Here is a 19844-nt window from a genome sequence, read left to right on the forward strand (position 1 = left end):
TGAAGGTACACATACAGGCACACCCACACAAGGATGTATACATACATACAAACACAAACACACACACACCACACACACATATACATATATATGTGTGTGTATATATATATGTATATATATATAAAATTGAACTGAGGACATAGATAATAAAATGGCAAAAATAAGTCCAAAGATATATGTCAAATTACTGGGCATTGCTGGTTTAAGCCCTTCATTTTGGAAGTAGAATAATCTTCAGTGTTGATTCTGAGATGAATTGCAAGAAAGCCAGATCCATGACATGGAGGAAGCACTCAAAGTGTACTGGAGGGATGGCTCAGCAGTTAAAGGAACTTAGGGCTATTGCAAGAATGTGGGTTCTGCTCCAAACATGTAGGGAGGCTCCCAACTACCTCAAATTCCAGTATCAGGGAATATAACCTCCTTTCCTTACCTCTGTGGGTAATGTGCTCACATGCCCAAACCCACATGATCTCATACATACACATAATAATTTTTAGAAAAAAAAATCTCTAAAATAGTCTTGTGATTTGTATTTTTCTCAATTGCAGAACACAAATACATAAACATGACTTGCTAACAAGGGATAGCAATAGAGGACACACACAAACACACAGACATTCGCATCCACACACACAAGAACCTTAGAGTTCATGTTTTAAATGTAGATTTCAGCTAGCATACTTTAAAAACTCAAAGCATGTAATGCCATACACTGTAAATAAATAGCACATGGCTGACTTTTTCGAAACATGTCAAATATCTGAGCATTTAAGAAATCAGGGGGTCTGGGGAGCTAGACTAATGGGTGAAGTACATCCTAAGTGAATATGAAGATGTGAACACTCACACAGATAAAGTCTGGGTGCACACATTTGTCACCCCCTTGTTGGGGAAGTAGAGACAAGGAGGGCCCTGGAACTCCCTGGCCAGCCACTCTAGCCAATGGATGACCTCCACGTTCAGACAGGGACCGTGTCTCAAAACAATAAAATGGAAGGGCTGGAGATATGGCTCAGCGTTTAAGAGTTTATACTGCTCTTCCACAGGACCCCAGTTTGAAGCCTCTGTTCTCCAGAGGTATCTTCACTCGCTTGCATCCCTCCAGATGCATAGTTTAACATAACCTTCCAAGTAGAGAACGACTGAGGAAGAAGCCTGACATAGACCTTTTGGCCTCTGAAGGCCTGTGCATACATGTGCATCTGAACATGTACATTAACACACAAATAAAAATAGAATGAATCATAAATTAATAGACATTTTTGGATAATTTCTCAGTCAGATGTATCTTCTGCTCAAGGACTTAAAGGAGAGAAACATTTCGGTAATGTTAATGCTAGGAGTGCAATTGACCTTTGACATTCCCTGACCACCTCTTCTGTGCCAGGCATAATAATATGTACTGTACTCACAATGCCAGGTGTAATCCCAACTATAGCTCTATGAGCTAAGTTTTATCATATGCTGATCTTACAAAGACGGGAATAGAATGGCAGAAGCAAACACATCTCTTAATTTGTCCAACATTACGCAACTGGTCAGTGATACGGGTGTAATTTGACCTCTGGTTCCCTAGACAACACTTACCAGGAGGCTGGCAAGTGAATTCAATGTTTTCATACTCCGTGAAAAAGAAATCATTCTCCCATTGAAGAGAGTTAGCTTCTGTCATTGTTACAAGTCTAACTTAACCTAGATTTGCAAAAGACCCGAGGGAATATATTAACAGAAAATTCTTTCAAAGATTGAAGATGGGAAAGAGAATGAAAGCATCATGTGTGCTATTTACTACCTGCTAGGCACAGGTTACACTGTCCTGTGTGTTCGTATGTGCTTACTTTTTTTTTCTCTCACAGGAGTATAGAGGGAAATGGCCCTATTATTTTTTAATAATGTATAGTTACTAGAAACAGCTACCAAGAAGTTTAAGCCCATGTCCATAGATGTGAAAAATAATGCATAGGGATTTTGACACAGGTCGACGGGTTCCAGATGCTGTGTTCTCATGCACAGTGCCACCCTCTCCCCACCACTGTGTGCTTCCTAAGCAGGAGCCCCTAAGAAGAAGAGATGTGTACAGACCCATAGCTCATCCTTCCAGCAAGCATTAGCCTGCCACGTGTTTCCACATTTATCCTTACATTGTTCCTATAAAGTAGTCTGAACATTTTCCCCTTCATAAGCATGTTTCTGAAATCCAGATCATCAATGCCCATGACTCTTCTTAAGGAGGAAGCTGGGATTTGAAGGCAGTCATTCTAGTATGGTAGGACACTCCCTATAATGGGCTAATGTTTTCAGCTCTGATTATATGTAATATAACTTTTACATACATGATGTTTCAGGAAAGAAATTGCTCTATCCAGCTGATTACATAAAACAACGGTGTACAATGCACTCCCACTTATTTTGAGACAAGCAGCTATGCCTGGCCTCTTTCTAATACTCCTCTATCCAGAAGCAAGTAGTTTTAAACCTTTTAAGTACCCTCTTGGTACTTCTAACAGAGCTATATCCGCCACCCTGCTATTGCTATTTGCTTTCCAGTTTCCAGTTCTAGGAATCATCTCTTGATTTCCCAGATGGAAAATAAGGCAGTATTATCTATTTGGCCTCATGTTTCTGTATCGATGTCCTTCCTATGATTTTCCTGTTCTGCTCACTATTTCCTAGGCAGCTGATAATTACGTTTGTTTCTATATCACTTAGCTTTTTCACTATCTGTCAGCAGTGAACCTCTACACTCTCCTTGACTAGTCAGTCTTCTTTTGATAACGTTTAACCATATCAGTGACTCCAGTATTGTTCATCTTCCGAAGGACATCTGTCCTGGACAAGGTGCTCTTATCAGTTCTATTTTGTTCTGTTTTGTGAGACTTCTGTAGAAGTTTTGGCTGGAATGTTCCTTGATTCTCACCATCAGGAGAAAATATTACACCCTATATGTGCTATTCATTTCTTGATTCAAGCTGTCTTTATTTTTGCTTCATTCTTGCAGTCTAGGGGAGCCTACCTATGCCAGTCTGGGGCCTCAAAGAAGCAGAAACCAAGAAATATATCTAAAGAAACACCTATGAGAAAACATAGACCGGAGATTCTGAGAGTGTATGAGAAAACCCAGGTGTGGACCTGAGTGAATGAGGAAATAAAGGATGGTAAAGAGAAGGAAGAGAGTGGAGAGATAGGAAGAAGAGAGGACAGCAGTCCCACTCAGCTTTGGCTGAGAGCAGCCTCTAGTAACACAGCAATGATGTTTCAGGTGCAGAGCTTGAGCTGCTGGCTGTTGCACATAACCTGGAAGGTTTTCTTCTGCTGCTGTAACTGGCCCTCACTTGCTTACCCCAATATATAATGATTTGTCCTGGATGATGCAGTGAAATGTAGTGAATGACGTAGATGTAGTAATAGTCCATTATGTATGGCTTACCTGACAGCAAATACTTCCGTATGACATTCAACACTGAAACTGAGATGGTCACTAAGTGACTTTTGGGAGGGTAGCACAGAGTGGATGTGGCGTCCTCGATGGGATGTACATGAGCCTTATCAAGCTACTCATCATAAGCAATCAAACAGTTATGAATCATTTAATTCAGGAGGTTTTCATTTCATAGTTTTGGACTGTGATTTACCAATGGTATCTGGGAATGAAGAAAGTGAAATTACGTATTAGGGGATGCAACATAGAATTAGTCATATTCCCGAAGCTTGGACGTGAAGAAACCCATTTATTGTTGTTCAGAATGGTAACAGTGGCTGAGGTTCAACACAGTTCTGACTAGTAGCAAAGTACCTGGATCATAAGCCTATGAAAACCTAAACAGTCTTTCTAGGAACAGACAGATAGATACACAGCACAGACTGGCTTGAGTTCTCCATTCTCTTCACTCAGCATCCTGGATGCTGAGATGACAGGCATGTGTCACCACACCCACCCACGTCTGTTCTTCTTACTCCTTTCCTTGAAGAGGTTTTAAAAATAACTGTGGTTCAAAAAACAAAAACATGCTTTCCTCTGTAAAATTTCTCACCAGTTTTGAAAAATTCTGTAGTAGTAGTAGTAATAAGTAAAATTGAATTTATTAAAAAGTAATTAAGTGCATAGAACTGAGTGTTTTTAATATAGTAAAATATGTTCACTTGTAGTTTGTCTTCCTGGAGAACACACACATGCATGCGCACGTGCGCGCACACACACACACCACACACACACTCACACTTCTGCTCTCTTGATTTTCGATTAAAAGACTTCTTCAAATCATCTTTAGAAATAAAGAATTGTCTTTTTCTTGCTGTGTTTTCATTATGTACAAAGAAAAAATAAGAAAGACTCAGTATATAACATACAAAGCACTGCATATATGTTATATATAAAAAATAAAGATTTATAAGTAAATTTAAGTTGGCATATTCCACCACTTTCCATATACTATGCTATATCATAGTTGGCATAGTATAAAGCAAACAGTTAAAATAAAAATCCCATTTTAGTAGATAATTTCTGAGTAATTATCTTGTGCTTTGTTTCTCTGGATCATATAAGGAATGTAGTATTGTTATCTTTATTTGATAACTCAAACCAGACATCTAAAGTTAACAATCCAGTGGCTAATACAGCAGTAATTTTAGATGATTCTATCAGTACCATGGTTCATTTTTGTCAAAAGTTGAATTTATGTCTACATCCCATGGCAACTTTGATTTGAATCTGACACATTTTTAGAAAATTCCAGAAAATCTGAGTCCTAGGTCAACTCTGTGTTCATTGTGTAAAGTCACCCGGACGCTCTGCAGTGTCTTCCAGCCTTCGGGACCTGTGAATTAATTGTGTTTGTGTGAGTTATGGCCTACAGAGCATTGTTAGTGGTAGCTGGTGATTAATCTGTGGAATGTTGACAGTGGTTAAGAAAAAGAGAAAGGAAGTGTGAGTCTGAAGTCAGAAGCCCTACTGTCTTGTTTGATTAATTATTCCGAAAGTATTTTCTAAGGAAGAAATGCTCAGTTTCATTGCATCTTTGGAATTCTAAACTATGCAATTTCATTTCTTTCCTAATTTATTATTTTTTCTTTTGATAAATTTCATGAGTATATCCAATATATTATGACTGTGTTCCCCTAGATTTACCTTTGGGTACTCCATTCTTTTCTCACTGAAATCCTTCTTCTTAACTAGTGCCATGCAGTGGCTGCATCATTTGAGAAAACGACTCTCCACATACACAACAATTAACAGACGGTAGCCCCACAGGAATGCTGAATGGTCCCATCTCATGAGGTATCCATAACTGTCGTATGTTCGTGACTGCAATTACAATGTCACACCTCAATGGTAGCATTTTATGACACCCTTCCCAAACCTGTAGCTCTTCAGTTCTTCCTTCTGCAATGTTTGCTTGCTAGTTGCCATTTATTTTGCAGCACTTTGACCAGAGGAGTCTTGGTATTAATCATTGCTCTCTGCAAAAAATCAACTTCCGTGCTCTAGGCTGAGAGTGGTCACAGTCTATGTGTATGAATATCAATAATTAAATGACAGTTTGACAACATGTCCATCTAGGGAAACAAAGGCAATATGTTCCCCTTTGGGCCCATGACCTCTCTAGCTACTGGATTTTGAACAGCTTTATGGGATGTGATTGTATTTATCATTCAACTAAAAACTTAGAAGAAAGACGTTTTAAATATACACATGCACAGAGCTCTGCTTCATAGTATTGGGCAGAACACAGTTTTGGATAGGAGACGTTTACATGATCAAGACCATCATTCCTATTATTTGCAGTGCGCTGTAATTTTGGTGCCCATTCATTCACATTCAGCACCATAAGCCCACTCTGCTAGGACAATGATTTTTTACATAGTGGAAGTGAGATGAATTTTCCTCATTCTCATAAGAATATGAGTCAAAATATGAGTCACAAACCACACTGTAGTTGGTTTTTTTCTTTTTTACTCTTTTTGGGGCCCCATCACACAGCTCACAAACAAAAGACTTATTCTTAATTACGAATGCCTGGTCTTAGCTTGACTTGTTTCTAGCCAGCTTTTCTAACTTAAAATATCCTGTTTCTTTTCTTCTCTGTTTTGCCTCTGGGTTTTTCTTAAACCTTTCTTTATTCTATATGTCTTTCTTCCCTTTTTACTCTGTGGCTGGTTGTGTGGCTGGGTGGCTGCCCCCCTGTAATCCTCTCTCCTTCTTTTCTTGCTCCTTGCTCTCGGGCCTAGATTTTTCCTCTTATTTATTTTCTTGGCCTGGCGACTCCACCCATCCCTCTCTCCTGACAAACTTTTATTTATTTATTTATTTTATTGAGAATAAGAAAAAAAAGTTTCCGCCTCCTCCCAGCCTCCCATTTCCCTCCCCCTCCCCCCACTCTTCTCCCCCTCCCCCCCCTCCTCTCCCCCTCCCTCTCTAATCCAAAGAGCAGTCATGGTTCCCTGCCCTGTGGAAAGTCCAAGGTCCTCCCCGCTCCGTCCATGTCTAGGAAGGTGAACATCCAAACTGGCTAGGCTCCCACAGAACCTTCATCTGGTGATGGATGGAGATAGAGACAGAGACCCACACTGGAGCACTGGACTGAGCTCCCAAGGTCCCAATGAGGAGCAGATGGAGGGAGAACACGAGCAAGGATGTCCTGACAAACTTTTGGCTGCTCAGCTTTTTATGAGACCAGTCAGGTGTTTTAGTCAGGCAAGGTAAAAGAGTTTAAGAGTTGAAAAAAAATGCAACATAAAAAAATGCAACACATGTTTGCATCATTAAACAAATGTTCCACAGCATAAACAAATGCAGCACATCTTAAACTAATATTCCACAACACCGTGCCATCCCTATTCCATTCACAAATGTCACAGGCAGAGGTGTTCTGGGTCCTACAAGAATTCAGCTCCTCCCATCTGCCCCACCCTCACTATTCACATTCACTCCAACAGAATATCTGGAGCCATTGATGCAGCCCTGGAGCCCCTCCACCTCCCCAGGAAGCAGATGAAGCAGCATCTCCTCCAGCTTCATCACTCTCCCTTATCCAGTGAAGGATTCCTGATCCTTTTCCTTCTCTTTCTCTTGACACTATGTTGATCACAGTTGATACCTGGAGCATGTTTTGTGGATGGGAAAGCATCTGCCTTGCCTTTTCCTGTCTCTGTAAGGACAGGCTGAAGGAATGATTCCGTATATTTGCCATTTTCTAGGAATGTCAGTCAGTGGACAGATGGCAACCATGGCTTTTATTGTCCTATATCCACTCCAGGCTGGAAGGTCATATTAAGTGCAAATCCCGAAGAAGTTTATGTTATCATCATTGACTATTAGTAATTGTATCTTTAAGTGACAGTCATAGATATATGATTATGATTTTAGTACAAATTGTCACTGTTCTCTGAGAAGCATTTCTTAGGCTGAAATTTTAGTATGTTTTACAAATTTATTTCATCTAATGGCCTGTAACACTATGATTTAAAAAAAATCTTATTTCACAGGTCTTTTGAGAACTGGCTATAACCTGAGATTATTTCCATAATGGACTCTTTATATAATGTACTTCTTAAAAGCTAAAAGATACTTAGCACTTCATTTTGCATGTTGAGTGACATTTTTAGCTTGGTATTAATAACCTAGTGTTATAATAAAAATAATAATAGTAAGGATTTAAAAATCCATTACAAATCTCCTTAAACCCAGGTGAACTCATTAACTCTTAGATAAAAGAAATTGAAATTAAAAGAAAAAAGGACTTGATTTTATTCTAGCAAATAATGTGACTTTGAGAGGGAATTTTCCTTTTTCTAAGACCTACTGGTTTTGGATTATAGTGGCCATTTTAAGTGTGCTTTTAGATTTTTAAAGGAAAGACAAAAGACAGAACTTTCTTAGTGCTTTATTTCTGCCAATATACAAACAAAAAAGCAAAGGGTCATGATTTCTGCCTTTGTAATCTCGGGGACATAGAATGAGTAAAGAGAAGAAAGAAAAAATTATTAAAGGAACTATTAAGCCAAAACATAGATATCAATTGTGATTTTTCAAGCAGCTTGAGCCCTGTTAACATGCTGTATCATGTTCATTATCTAGAATGTTAGCATCTCAGCCAGTGAGGGGTCTGGGAACTCAAGTCAGCCATTGGCAGGATTGAGGTGCATGTTCTGGATTAGAGACTTTATTAGACATTGGGGATGAGTTGTGCCTCATGCATATGTTGAAGCCCCAATTCTAGATATCGAAGAATGTGACCACGTTTGCGAACAGGGTGTTTTCTGAGAAGTTTAGTCTAAAATGAGGTCCTTGTGCAAGCTGTTATCCACCAAGACTGGTGGTTATATAAAGCAGAAGACTAAGACAAAGGCATGTACATAGAAAGAACAAAATGTGTGCTTATGAAAGAAAAGATGGTGATTTTCACCTGCCAGCCATGGGATGCTGAAGTCCTCTAGCCAAACTTCAGAAACGAGGAAAGAGCTAGAACACAGTCTTTGCACCCTGAGAGAGAACTAACTCCAGTTGGCACCTTGCTCTGAGTTCTAACGTTCAGGGCTGTGAGACAATAAATGTACTCCGTTCATAGCATCCTGTTTGTGGAACTTTGTTACAGTGATCCTAGCAAAAGAATGGACCAGATATCCAACAAATCAAAGCTATGTCCTCCAGTAACCGATAATAAAATCTTGCATGTATTTAGTGAGTGATCCTATGAGGCCCACCACAGCAAGCCAAAACAAATCATGGACTGGAGGCTCTAAGAATTGTTCAAATGATCCAAACAACTAGCATTCAGACAGAAGCAAAGGAATATAAACAGAGAACTTCCTGGTAAGATCCAGGTGCCAAAATATGAACCCCAAGAAAGCATGTTTGGTCAAGGCCGTGTCCTCTGTGACAGTAAGAAGAGATGTGACCTGCAGGAATGTGTGCGTTCTTGTCATGTGTGACATGTGTGAGTAGGTCAGTATATGTGTATGGTAGGGGTGGATAGAGTAATCAGGGTCAAAACTTTCGGCCAGGTCAGTGTTTACTCTGCTTTACATCCAAACTTAAACAATGGAAAAGTACAATACAAAATTTTACCGTTGACTCTCTTATAACTCAATAATTAGCATAGACATGTAAATGTCCCATGCATGAAAATACCTTTGGGGAACTTTTCTTCTGTTTGGTAATGACTTCGGGCTTTAAAAGTCATATTGAGGACAATTGTATTTTATTCAGGAGGAGGGACAATTTGCATTTGTGGAGTTTAATGTCAAATGCATTTTCAATGTTCAATCACAAAATATAGTGAAACATTACATTTAATAATTGGATTAGATTTCTTCAAATGGTCTTTACTCATTTGGGCCCCTTTTTTCTACGAACTAACTATCAGTGGGCATAAGCTGATTGTTCATATTTTCTGTGCCATACTTTAGTTGTCTGTGCTGTGTGTCTAGCAGCTCACTCAACTCTAATCTGATGGGACACAGTTCTTCACCATGGTTTTATTTTCCACAGAGGGAATTCACAACATGTAAGTTAAAACTTCATAGATAGTGAGACGAGGCAACAGTGTCAAACCACAATGGAACTATTGCTCATTTAGAAATTTTGAACACTGCAATGTGACACTAAAAATAATTAGTGATCTGTAGTGCTTTGCATAACCTCTTGGTCATTAACAACGATGAGAGACACCAGAATTATTCATTGTTTATTAAGTCCCTCCATTTATACTGAACAAATGGTACCTAGAATTCTAGGTGTGATGTGTAGGATCCCTAGAATACTTCCTACAGATTATGTGTAGGAATGTGATCCTATGGGTTATGTATAGGATCCTTAGGATGGCATCCTACAGGTGATGTGTAGGATCACTTATGCTATGCTATGGGTGAGATGTGGGAGTATCATACTTACTTTTCCCCTTCCTTATCCTTCTTAGACTCACCAAGGATTGAGGAGCTCTTCTAGCCTGTGTTTACTCTCAAAGATGCCAATTCTATACCTTCTCTTATTAAATTAAAAATTGACAGAATAGGGGCTGTGGAGTTGGCTCAGCAGGTAAAGTACTGGTATAAGTATGAGGAGCTAAGTTTGAATCCTTAGAATCCATGTTTAAAAAAAAAAACAGAAGGGAGCATATATAACCTCAAAGGGGTAGGTGGAGACATGAGCTAGGCAGACTAGTGAAATCAGAGTTCTGAGTCCAGTGAGAGACTTTGTTGGGAAAAGAAAGGTAGGGAGACTGATGGGGTGGCTCAGTGATTTAAAGCATATAGTGAGTGATCTTGCAGAGGACCAGAGCTTGCGATACACTCATGTTTGAGCCTTCCAACTGCTGTAACTCCAGCTCCAGGGTACCCGATGCCTTATTCTTCCCTTCAAGAGCACCTGCACACACACACACACACACACACGCGCGCGCGCGCACACACACACACACACACACACACACACACTTAAAGCTAAAAATAAACCTAAAAGTAAAGGTATAGTATGATTGAGAAAGACATCTTATATTCACCTCTGTCTTCTACATGCATGCATACATCTGTACAACAGCACATCCATGTGCACACATCCATATGAATTAAGCACATACATAGAACACACAAACACACAGAGTTGTCGGAGTGTAGTTCTAACATGTTAATGGGATAATTTAAAATAAATAGAATGGTTGATACCAAAATTGGCCTTCAAATTAACAAGCATCTAACAGTGCCCACAAGACGCCCAACGCTGTGTTGACGAGCAGCAGCAAGCTGCCACCCATTCCATGCTATTTTCTCCAGCTTGGCGATTTGCACCAATTGTTCTCAACGCGTTTCCACTGTGCACTGGGAACCTGATTTACACAAATGAATGACTGATAGACTTTTCATGGTAAGTGTCATGCTGAAGGTTCTCATTTGTCTCAGAAACACAAGGCAAGTTTCTTACTTAATTTGCATATGTATTTGCTCTTAGACAAGATCTCCATCTATAACTGGAGGTTGGTCCTGAATTTGCAATTTTATGGCATTAGACTTCCCAGGGCTGAAATTATAGACTGCGCCCTCTTACCTGATATATATATATATATGCTCCATATGTGTTATATTTTTTGAAGATTGACTGCTGTAAGTGGCTCCTTAAATGATCTAGAATTGGAAGAGAGCCTCAAGACCTCTTCTCTGTGAACAGCAGAGAAAGGTGCTATCCTAGGTCCCAGGACAACCTTCTGAGTCTTTGGCTCAGGAATAATTTTCCCTTGGTTATTGTTCTACGCCATTCACCCTCAGTGGCCTCTATACAGATACGCTTTGTCTCAAAGAAAGGACGCCTTTTATCTGTAATTTTGAAATAGTCTTCAAACCCATATACTTTATCACATACCTTTCTTTTCTTTTCTTCCATTCTTTTCTTTTTTGTGAAACGTACTTGTAATCTGGGAAACTCAATTGGTTTCAGTTCCTGTAATGAGCAAGTGTCAGCAACAATTTTAACTTCACTCATGATCTATGGCAGAGTTCTCCAAATGGTTGCAGGAAACTTACACTACCATAAAAAGTTCTTGCTCATCAACTTCCAAAGGCATTTTTATTCCTGTAGAAATTATGGATATCTGTATCTATAAAACAGAAGACTTGTAATATATCTTCTATTGTATTCTGAACTTATGAAAGACACCCCAAAACATTAGCTCAATGAATCAAATCAAAATGTTTGTAGGATTTTAATATTTTCCCTTACATTCCAAAGGATCCCTCTGTTCAGATTTTGGAGAGCCTGACACAATGTTTGAAGTCTTTGGTATGAGACCCAATGTGTTAATAGATTGCTTAGGGTGAGAATGACATTCCTTCCCCTTCTCATGACCCTGACTAAGTGAAGATGTTTCCTCTGTCTCAAAAAAAAAAATCAAACTAGCTAACAGTAACTTTTAAATATTCATTTGCATGATTAATTTTAATGCTTATTGCTTAGTGAGCCTAAAGGATGGATGAGTTTCTTCTTGAGGCACCACAGTTACAAGAAGATATTTGTCATAGACAAAGAGAAGGGAAATGATAGCTAAGACCACACAAGTAGCCATGAATCTCCTCTGCTGGGTGAAAAAAAAAATCAAACAGGAAAAGATTTGATGATTACCTTCCTTTTGCCAGGCATGGTGCCAAGTGGTAAATATATGTTAAAGGAGTTAGAATTTCATATGCATGGCCCAATCTCTTTAAACAATGCTTTATATGCAGCAAATATGAGAGAAAGAGTGAGAGAGTGTGTGTGAGAGAGAGAGAGAGAGAGAGAGAGAGAGAGAGAGAGAGAGAGAGAGAGAGAGAGAGAGAGAGAGAGAGAGAGAATGCGTGTGTGAACTTCAGTTTTTCACAAATGGCTGCCTATGAAGAGAGAACCTCGATTGAGAAATTGGTACCTTCAGATTGTTCTTGAGAGCATGTGTGTGGATCATGTTCTTACTTGATAACTGACACAAGAGGGCCCACCCTGCTGTGGGTGGTACATGCTTTAAGCAGATGGGCCTGGGCTATTTACTAAAGGTAGCTGAACCAGCCAGAGGGAGCAAGTCAGTAAGCAGCCTTCTTCCATGGTTGCTGCTTGAGCTCCCACCTTGCCCTCTCTTGATGATGGACTAAGGTAAAATAAAGTCTTTACTACCCATGTTGCTTTGGGCCACGCTGCTTGTCATAGCAACAGAAAGCAAGCTGGACAATTATGCTTTGTATTTAATAGTCAGAGAAGGTCGAATAACCATCACGAGTTTTGTAGACTACTGATGCTACCTTCATATCAGGCAACTTTAATATATTGGTCACAGTTGCACCAGATCAATGGGTAGGATGGATTTTTTTGATTTCATAGCTAAGCTTAGAATCTCTATTTATTAATTTATTTCACATTATTGCTTTTTAATAGTTCACGAGGAAATTTAGAGTACAAGCATCTCTCTCCCTGGTCAGTTGCTTCCATCACAGTTATACTGCCTGTCAAGCACAGTTATCTGCCAGCCCTTTAGATATTAGCATGGAATTGGAGAGTCTTCTATATGGCTTACCTGTGGCAAACAGATTCATTGAGACAAAGTGATTAGGCTGAGAAGGAGGGATGAAGTCCTCAGGACATGTAGAAAAGTCCTCAAATATCACACCCTATTTCTTCTGCCACATTCTACTTCTGAGAGGTAATTCATTTAGTTTAACCTACACTAAATGGAGAAGAATGAGACTTCACCTTTGGCAAATAGGGTTTCTGAGCCACCATGAACAGATTGTGAATAGATTTTCAGTACATAGCCTCTGAAATAGTTTTTGTAAACGGAAAATAACTGGGCAAGGTCTGATATTGCTTGTTGGCTTACATAGTTACATGGATGCTGAACCATGTTGTGAATACTTTTGTTCAAAGACAGATAGGACTCTATGACTTCAGCAACAACAACAGGCAGAGTGTCAGCAACTTCAGTTCCCCTACTCCTCTGTCCCGAGGCATGACTCAGAGAAGGTCAAATGACATTAATTTGCACATGCAAAGGGTCACATTTCAGAAGATGGACTTGTGGCATAGGATGCAGTCCTTAATATTGGCAGTAAGTGCATCTGTCCTTTGTGTTGAGAAACATACTGTAAGTGTCCTCCAAGAGCGTTCACTTTATAGAAGATTAAAAAGGGTAGTCTGGAATGAAGAGGAAAATGTCTATCCCTACTGGTAAAATGAAAGATGGAGGGAGAATTCTTCAAAATATAAAATACTGTTTTTTATAATAAGTGTGGATTCATCAATTGAGATGATAGATAAATGGACAGATACTTTGTAAGTTGATAGACATCTGCATAGACAGATGACTAGATTGTAAGTAGATGATAGAAAGGGATATGCAGATAGAATGATAAATCTTAGGTAGATGATAGATAAAAAGATTGATAATATATTGAATAGATAGATTATAGATGATAGGAAATGGATAGGTGGATAGATAGATCAGACGTACATACATAATTTTCAAGACTTCACTCAGATGATTATGAAGCCTTTTTGAGTCAAAAATCCTCTAGAGAGGATGGGGACACTAAAGACACAGACATGAATAGTACTTTAAATGCAAACATAGGAAAAGACACTGCTGGGGAAGATCAAAGACTGTCTCTGGCCAATTCTTCTTGCTTTGAGAGGCCCATCCTTTTAATCTGTGCTCTTTCACTGATTGGGAGAGGTCTCTACTTGAATTATAAAGGATTTTATATTGTATCTAAAGGCCACCACCTTGTATGCAAATCTTACTCCAAAGCATCTTATAGAAACATTCAAAATAATGTTTGATGATACATCTGAGCTCCACAGCCAGCCAATTTGAGACATAAAATTCATCATCTCCATGGTGACACAATTGCTTTCTTTTACTACAAAAACAAAATTGTATACTAAAAAGGCACTGTGGGGCCAGCAGCATGGCCCAGTGGGTAAAAACAAAAGTGTAGGCCTGGCCCTCTGAATTTGATTCCTCAGAATCCACATAAAACTTGAAAGAAAGAACCAACTCTGCAACATTGTCCTTGAGCTTGGTGCATACGTGCTCCAGGAAACACAGCCTCTATTTATTATGAACTAGGGTGTTCAGTTTTGAAGGCATTTATTTCTCTTACAAAGATATTTCTAAATTAAAGAGGATAATTTTGGTTAATTCTCAATGCAATATTGGAGGTTCATGTTTCATAGTTTCAAAATGTTGCTTGGGAGGCTGACCCCAGGAAATAGAGTTAAATTGCCCTGAGGCAGGAGAAACCACTTCAGAACAGGTATTCCGGTGACTAAGAGCACAGTCATGCAGAGCAGGGTTCAGATCCCAATATCTAGATGTGGGAGCTCACGATACCTGTACCGTAATCTGCAAGTGTCTGAGGTCCTCTACTGGCACTCACACGCACCCGCATGTACATGTGCGTATACATTCACACAGACATAAACACACGTACACATATTCTGTCTCTCCCTCAGACGCACAGACAGATACAAATAAAAACAATATGTGCAGAAGAAAACTTTAATACTGACTTTTCAGCTACAAATTTCATAATTTGGTACATTTTAAATTTATAAACCCAAGATACACATTTGCCAATTGAATAATTTGGAAAACATTTGACTTTGTGTTTATGTTATTCTTAAAAATGACGATAAATTTAATAGGATAATTAAAACTATTTTTCAATTAAAAATGGTAAGTATTCATGGAAGAATACTGAAAAATGCGTATGCGCAGAAAGAAAAGCTGTCAAATACTCAGGCTCCTAATGACTACCTCTGTTGGGTGCTTTTATGAATTTAGTTTTGTCATTTTTCCTAAGCGTGGTCCATTTCTTCACATGGGCTTCAATAAAGTGTGTCCATGCGAACTATGTGTGAGTGTTCTGTTATCCCATTCAGAAAGCCTTTGCCATGTCATGTGAGAGTCACGAGACATTTAATAATGCATAGATATGTCAGTTCTCATTAACTACTTGCAATTTAATAATTTCTTCTTGTTTCTAGTTTTTGTAAATCATATAAATAAAAATAGACTAAAATTTTAGTAGATTTAATTGTTTTACTTCCAAATTCATGTATTAAATCTCTAGGATAGTGACATGAGGAAGGAAGTAGTTATGGTTAAAAGAAGCCATACATCCTGGCCCAAAAAGATTTGTGTCCTTAGTGACCCCAAAGAAGGAGTGTGCTCTCTCTCTCTCTCTCCTACCCTGTCATCTGAGGACAGAGCTGGAAGGTGGTAGTATGCAATCAGGGCAGAGAGATGTCTGGTATTTAACTACATCTGCTTATATTAACTAGGATGACATCCTGGGGTATGAGGGTCCCTCCAGCATCTCCCCTTCCCCTCATTGCCTTCACTTAAAAACACAAGTTCAGCAGGGTGATGGTGACACATGCCTTTAATTCCAGCACTTGGGAGGCAGAGGCAAGTGGATCTCTGTGAGTTCGAGGCCCTCCTAGTTTATAAGCGCTAGTTTCAGGACAGGATCCAAAGCTACAGAGAAACCCTGTCCAAAAAAAAAAAAAAATCCAAACAAACAAACAAAGAAACAAAGCAACAGAACCAGACGAAGCTCATCGATGACTGGCACGGACTGCAGAGAATGACAGCTAGCCATCAGAACATGGGCTCCTGGGACCACACAGGCCACTTGCTTAGGGAGTCAACCAGAATACAGGCAACTCCTGTATTCTGATTATGGGGTTTTCAGGCCCCTTTTGTCCCTGTTGATGAGAGTTCTTGACATATGACAGATATTTAGTAAATGCCTCATATTTTTAAACATCTGATGATTCTGCATTATGGATAGCTAACGTTCTCTGAAGAGGAGCATGGTCTTGCTATTATAGTTTTCATTTGTGTGTGTGTGTGTGTGTGTGTGTTTGTGTGTGTGTCAGTGTGGTTGTGCAGAGGCAAGAAGACACAATCTTGAAGATCCATTTTTACCTTCTACCTTATCCAGACAGTCTCTCTCCTTAGCTGCTGTAGATAGCAGGCTTCCTGTCCTAAGAGCTTTCAGGCCTTCTCCCTTCTCTGCCTCCCACGTTGAAAGGAAAACTGTTATTACTGACATGCATTAATATGTTAGTATCCTGGCATCCCTTGGGAACCTGGCACATTCACCCCTCTGCTTATGGCAAGCAGGTCTCGGTTTGGGCCCATCCTGCTAGGGGACACCGCAAAGGTCCCTCTGGTGCCACATCGTAGCACTACCCACATCTGGCTTTGCATGTGTTCTGGGAAGCCACACTCAGGAACTCGTACTCAGAAATGTGGAAAGGTTTTATTTACCAAGCCACTCCTTAGCTTCTTATTTTAAATGTATATCTTCGTGTAAAATAATGACATATGTAGGTCTGGCTGCCTAGAAGCATGAATTTGAACTTTTGACCCTCTAGCCTCCACCCCCAGACTGTCAGAATTTCAGGTGTTCCTGGCAACCGTGGGGAACGAACTCAGTGCTGCACGCCTGCTAACCAAGCACTTTGCTAACTGAGCTATATTCCTAGCTCTCTAATTAGTTTAAAGTTCAATATTTTATTGGAAAATAACCAGAGAATCATAGACCTGTAAAAGTTGGAAGGAAACACAGTTTAGTAGCATACTATTTTTGTATTTTTTTTTAAGACAGTGGGATTAACACTTTGAAAAAAGTAGAGTAGGTATTATGGGGGCCCAGAGTATGCAGCGGCTCCAGAGCCAATCCCCTGCTTTCCCTCTTTTTAAAACATTATTTGAAAACCCATGGTCTCACTCAGTTTTTGCATTTTAAAATTACTTTACTTTTAAATTGAGTTATTTAAGTAAATAGCACCAGGCTGTACTAAAGAATCAAAAAAAAAAAAAAAAAACCTGACAGATTTCCAAGTCAAAAGTAACAAAACAGAAAAAAAATATCTTAGATAAAAAAACATAAAGTTAAGAAACATACTGTGTTTAACCTGAAAGAGTCATTTGTCAAGATGTTAGAAGACTCTACGAAATAGCAATTTAGGAGTCAGCGTGGCTTTCAGCTCCCAGAGGTCTATTAGGTCCTTCTCTGTGTGACTCTTAACAATGGAGCTAAAACACAAAAGGATGAAAGAGAAGGAGAGCTTGAGATGCTGAGATTCTGCCAGGTGGACTGGAACCTGTATCTTCATCTGGTTGTCAAGGCCACACGCCAGCTTCCTTTCCTTCCTCTACGATGTTTCACTCAGATTACAGTGCTGACATTACCACCCTCACTTACCTTTTCAAATGAAACGAGTATTCGTGCACTCAGAAGTGTGCAGATGGACTCTATATTTATTAATGCCAAGGGCTTAGGCAGAATCGCATTTGCTGTTTTTATGTGCGTTGCTGTTTTACATATTGTGTTCTTTAGTAACTTTCTTCACTCTACAATGTGCAGCATCATTTTCTCGGTGATAGCTGTCTTGGCCACATCAGAAGATAAAAGGAAAACAAGAAATAATAATTACCTTTCAGCCAGACATGGCTTACTCAGGGAATCAAAGTCTTAAATCACTACAAGGTCACATGCATTCCAACAATGGTGCCATATATTCACAGTGTAAAAGGTAACCTCACTTTTGTTTTAGAGGCCATCGTCTCAACCACTTGGCCGCCTTGTCCTATCCTAATTTTATTTTAATAACCCAGCTTGCAGCACTGTAGTGTTTATTAACTGTAGATTTTAAAAAGCTCTTGCTGTATACTCTTGAATTCTATTTAAGTTAAGCTTCTACTTTCTGCAATATTGCCCACTTTAGAATTAGTAGGAAAAATGATTTGGCTGATAAAATGTTATCAGACTCACGTTGAATGAGAAAACTTTTCAGTGAATTTTCACATTAAGTATATCTCGGCTTTGTTTGGATCATTAACAGGAAGTCAGTAACTGACAAGTTACTAAAGAATCAAACGACAAAACCTTAGATTAAAACTCCTATCATGAGAAAAAGAATGTAACAGTGTGCTGTCCTTTTATAAGAAAATATACTTTTCCTTGCTCTGAAGCCCCACACTTTTCTTTTTCTTAGAATGGACGGGCAACTTTGCAAGGTTCCCCTTTCAGTATCGTTATTTACAACACTCCGTTTCCATAGATATGCAGAGACTGTTTCCATAGCAACATTCTGGGTTTCCTAAACAAATAGTATCAGAGCGTTAATCTCGTTTCAGTATTATTGAACTATGTTATTAGATACAAAATTTCAAAAAAAAATAATTTAAGCAGGGCTTGAAACTAGGTGGGTTCGTTTTTATCGCTTGGTGCTTTCAATATTAAATTTCAATCTTATATTAAAATATATACATCCATTTGAAAAATAGCAGGGATTTTTGCATAGTAAACATGATACCAATTTTATTCACCGGTTATAAAACACTGTAATTTAATAAGAGGGTACTCTAATACATGCGCCGAATTCGGGGAGAGGATTGCTATCTTCAGATGAAATGACTGCTTCTCAGTGCACTTGGAGGGTTTAGCCTCCCCAGATCTCCAAAGTCATTTGTAACAACCCACCGCAATAGCTCCCTTTGCTCTTTTTGCATTTTAAGTAATTTCTGCCATTTTTTTCCTTTTATTTTTTCCACTGCTGAGGCACAGCTGTGAAATAGACTTCAAGAAAATCTTTATAAATTCCTTGTTTGCCAGCTTGCAACAAAAGAGAAAAGCGATTCTAGAAGGTTTGGGAAGGATTTTTCTCTATAAGGTTGCTTATCATTACCACTAATTTCTTTTCTGGGGAGAAAAATCTCTTGGATGCTTTTATAAATGAACTAGAACCTTACCCTGAGCTCTCAAGACCTGTCTGGTATAATAGCTTTGTTTAATTGAATTGATAGTATTTGACTTCTAAGGGTGAGGGTTAGCTCAGCCAGGGAAAGAAGATTGGCAACACCTAAGTGAGAGGAAATGTTGATAGTGCTTTTTCTTCGAGGAGGAAGGGGTGTGTTGCTTTTTTCCTGCAAGATGTTCAGACAAAGACCTCTCCGTGGAGTGAAACTTGTTCTTTATATTCTGCTTTCTGACCAGTTTAACTCGTGGTTTCAGAAGCTACTTTTTACTTCCCTTTTGGATGGGTCTTCCTTTAAGAATGTATTTGAACCGGGCCTTCCCTTACTACACTTAGCACTGAAAGGGACGGGGATGTGCACTTACTATACTAATTTGCATGCAAACAAAAATCTGCTTAAGGGAGAGGATCCGATAACTGATTTAAGTTGACATTCAAATTCACGACCACCTTTGTGCAAGAGTCTGAGCTTGGGGCAGGCAGGTAAGGCTGTGGCTCTCAGCTCTGTAATTTATCAGATGCTCCTGATATGTGTTAAAAATTTCCCCGAGTTTCACTT

The 19844-nt window shown here is 39.1% G+C and overlaps 1 long non-coding RNA gene across 7 annotated transcripts in view; it reads left to right on the plus strand.

Annotated features, from left to right (window-relative positions):
• Window positions 1-19844, plus strand: part of LOC126501741 (uncharacterized) — a 75135-nt gene that overhangs the window by 31873 nt on the left and 23418 nt on the right. The window lies entirely within an intron of this gene.

This window comes from Alexandromys fortis, unplaced genomic scaffold (genome assembly GCF_014885135.2).
Source record: "Alexandromys fortis isolate MF-2015 unplaced genomic scaffold, M_Fortis_MF-2015_v1.1 scaffold_5, whole genome shotgun sequence".
NCBI lineage: Eukaryota > Metazoa > Chordata > Mammalia > Rodentia > Cricetidae > Alexandromys > Alexandromys fortis.